The sequence below is a fragment of the Hipposideros armiger genome, unplaced genomic scaffold, assembly GCF_001890085.2.
Source record: "Hipposideros armiger isolate ML-2016 unplaced genomic scaffold, ASM189008v1 scaffold_82, whole genome shotgun sequence".
Taxonomy (NCBI): Eukaryota; Metazoa; Chordata; class Mammalia; order Chiroptera; family Hipposideridae; genus Hipposideros; species Hipposideros armiger.
The window spans coordinates 2,585,965-2,590,261 of NW_017731432.1; positions in this window are offsets into that span (position 1 = coordinate 2,585,965).

The window sequence follows — 4,297 nt, forward strand, 5'->3', positions numbered from 1 at the left end:
GTCACCACAACATGAGGAACTGTATTAAGGGGTCGCGGCATTAGGAAGGTTGAAAACCGCTGCTCTAGAGAGAGCCACTCACATAAACTTTCATATAAATTGAATCCCCTAGATGCCATAGAACCCCTCAATGCCTGCAACCACCACACAGAGATGCCTTGTTTTATCCCAGAAAAGCCTGCTAAATCCCAGGGGGTTCACATAATCTATGCCATAATCTGTGCCTCCAGCAAAGCATGCTGACTTTGTCCTGAACCACACTGGCCAATGTGATGTAACGCAGACTCTTATTTGGATTTATTATAAAAAGATAAAATCACTCCTCCCAAGCATTCCTAAGTGTAAACTGTACACAGGTTTTGGAATGTTCCAGAGAAAGATTATGTCTTGTGGAGTGCAGCCTACTGGCATGGAGAAGCATCATGGGACATGAACTCCCCTCCCCCACCTTATAGTTCTGTCCCCACCCCCTTTCGCTCTCCCTTCCAGGCCACTCCTCAGGTGCTGAGGCTGTCATTCAGGTCTCTACTCAAAGCCTTCTTCAAAGCCTTCTTCGTCAAAGCATTTTCCCCACAAAGATAGTTCCTTCTTTTCCCAAGAGGAATTCTGGGTCAGATGTTTAGGTAGTAATTTTCATATTCGTCATCACATTTAGTACCACTTATAAAACCTCACAGAACATTAAAATCAAATAATCTTAGAAATAAGAATCTTGAAATGATCTAGCCTAAGAATCACAAGTTCTAAGAATCATGAAGAATTTTAGAATCTGTCAAATCCTACAATTGGAAGGGGCCATAAAGGGTCATGGCGTCCACACCTTATTCAATGCAGACATCTCCTGTATAACAACATGGCTGGCAGCTGCTCATAGGCCTTGTCCTGCCTCTACTTAATCACAGCTCTTACTCTCTCACCAGGTGATCTGTTTGTTCCATTGTAGGATTACAACATCAGCTGCCTGTAGAAAAGCTTCAGACAAAGAGGCCCTTTACTTTCTTTCATAGTGTGATAACACAGGTGGAGTGGGATTGTAGAGCAATGACAATTGAGACTCCAGAGCTGGGACCTGGATGGTCCGATGTGTGATAATCATAGTGAGCTCAGCTCTGACTGGAACAGAGCTGCAGTCAGAGGGGGAGGATAATGGTGGTGACTAGGATGTATTGATAAGTTGTATTTTCATTTAGTTCAAAATAGTTTTAAATTTCTTTTGCGATTTCTTCTTTGACCCGTGTGTTATTCAGACGTGTGTTGTTTAATGTCCCAATATTTGAGGATTCTCCAGATAGCTTTCCATGACTGATTTCTAGTTTAATTCCATTGTGGTCTGAGAGTAGCTATTGTAGAACTTCTACTCTTTTGAATTTGTGAAGTTATGTGTTATGGACCAGAACATGGTCTATCTTGGTGAATGTTCCATATGAGCTTGGTAAGAATGTGTGTTCTGCTGTTGTTTTGTGAAGTCGTTGATAGATGTCAATTGTATCCAGCCGACGGATGGTGCTGTAGAGTTCAGCTAAGTCCTTACTGAGCTTCTGCCGGCTGGATCTGTCCATTTCAGATAGAGGGGTGTTCAAGTCTCCAGCTATAAGAGCGGATTCATCTATTTATTTTGGAAATCCTATCAGATTTTGTCTCATGTATTTTGACACTGTTGTTAGACACATACACGTTCAGGATTATGTCTTATTGGACTATTGACTCCTTTTTCATTATGTAATGCCCCTCTTTATTCCATTAACTTTCCTTGCTCTTAAGTCTGCTCTGGCTGAAATAAATACAGCTACTCCAACTTTCTTTTGATTAGTGTTAGCATGGTATATCTTTCTCCATCCCTAACTTTTAATCTATATGAATCTTTATATTGAAAGTGGGCTTCTTGTAGACAACACATAGTTGGGTCCTTTTGTTTTAACCTACTCTGATAATCTCTGTCTTTTGATTGGTACATTTTAGACCACTGATGTTAAAGTGATTATTGATATAGTTGGATAAATATCTACCATATTTGTTGCTGCTTTTTATTCATTGCCTTGCTCTTTGTTCCTAGTTTTGTCTTCCACTCTTTTTCTGCCTTTTGTGGTTTTAGTTGAATATTCTATGATTCCATTTTCTCCCCTTTCTTAGCTTATCAATTATATACTTTTAGAAACATTTTTAGTGGTTGCCCTAGAGTTTGCAACATACATTTACAACTAATCTGAGCCCACTTTTGAATAACGCTATTCTGGTTGAGCTGTTGTTCAGCATCTTAGCTGTAGAGGGCAGTGTCACTGGCCCTCATATGTGGGATCCGAACCGGGGCCCTCTGGCATCCCACGCCAGTGCTTAACCATCGCACCACTCGGCCGGCCCAGAAATTTTTATTAATGTTGCTAGGTAGTAGTTAATGTTACCAGCTGAAAGGCTGTGGGTGCTAATCCCGATTTAGCCCTGGCCAGGTGAGGTCAATAACTAGAACAGAAGTGGGAGCTGTCAGAGACTCCAGCTGGAATGGCTGGGGGAGGTGGGGGCATTGGAACCTCAGTGAAGAATGATTTTGTTGTCAAAGATATAATGAGATACCACAGCTCTGTCTTCCCATGGGACTTACTGGTTACCTGCTCTTCCTGCCTACTGCCCTGGTTGACACCCAGGGCTTGAGAGCTTGAGAGTACAATAAGATCAGTCCTTCCCTGGGGCCAGGTGTGCCGCCTTGTGTAAGGGAGGAAAAACTTCCTAGATCCAGCTCAGAGCCAATCCTAACACTTCCTGATCAATTCCAATGCCAACTCTGATGACAAGAACTTTTGCTTCTGGTTAAGATGGAGTAACAGAAACTAGGTTTACCTTTCCTTCTGAAACAACTTTAAAAAAAAAGACAAAAACGTGGCACTCAAAACATTGCACAGCATGCAATAACAAACAGTGATCACTGAGAGGAGGAAAGAAAAATAAAGTAAGTCCCATGACTGCCTCAACTTACTGCTTGGAGAGAGTTCCCAGACGTGGCACAGGGGTAGGGGAATTCAAGTAGAGCCTTGAAGTCTCCCTGAATTAAGGAGACAAAGCTGGGAGTCTGGGGGAGGCTGAAGAGGCTGGAGTTTGTAGGGAAGAGAGCTGCAAAGAAAGAGCTCTGGAGATCTGCAGAGGGTCCCCTTTCACCATTCGGTTGACTATTAATCAACTAGAAATTACCTGAGTGTAGAGAAAGAACCACTGAAAAGGATAAGGGAGAATAGTGCTCAGAGCTCACACAAGGCTGGGAAATAGCTCCTGCGACTGATAACCTGATAGCCAGAGTAGAAAGTCTCATAATTCAAGGGCCATCAATTATAATACTAATTATAGTACTCGGGTCTTGGCCGAATATCTGGGGGAAAAAAAGTAACCCTATATTAAATGCATCTCTGGCCCCACCTAACAAAAAGATCAAACGGTTTCCAAGTAACTTAATTACTTCCCAGAACAAAACTCAAGATTATTTATAGAAAAATAAAACCATATAGAATCCAGCAAGGTAAAATTCACAGTGTCTGGCATTCAATCAATAATTACTAGGCATGTAAACAAGGAGGAAAATACCACCCATAATGAAGAGATAATCAATCAATTGAACTGATCCAGAAGTGACACTGATGGTAGAACTAATGGATGGTAATATTAAAACAGTTATTATGGATGTATTTCATATATTTACCAGAAGATTGACTACGTAGAGACATGTAACACCTAAAAAAAATGGTACTTTTAATTTTAAATTTTAAAAAATCTTAATTAAAAAGATTCAAATAAAAACCTCTAGAGATGGAAACTACAATGTCTGAGATATAAAATACAGTGGATGGAAATAATGGCAGATTAGACATTGCAGAAAAGAAGATTAGTGAACTTGAAGGCATAGTTATAAACTATGCAAAGTGAAACACACAGAGAAAAAAAGACTTAAAAAGCAAATAAACATAGTTTAGTCAACTGTGGTACAACTTCAAACAACCAAATAGCTAGTACAATAAAGCCAAAAAAAAAAAAAGAGAGAGATAAAGGACAGCTAAGATTGGAAAGGAAGAAGTAAAACTATATCTGTAGACAACATAATTGCCTATCTAGAAAATCTAGAAATCTACAAAAAAGATACTGGAACTAACAAGTGAGTTTAGCAAGATCAATACACAACACAATTACATTTCTGCACATTAGGGACAGTCTGAAATTGAAATAAAAAAATTTTCAGTGGCATCTAAACTATGAAATATTTAGGGATAAATCTGAAAAAATATGGGATGTCGGAAAAGTCATGATGCATTTTTGCAAC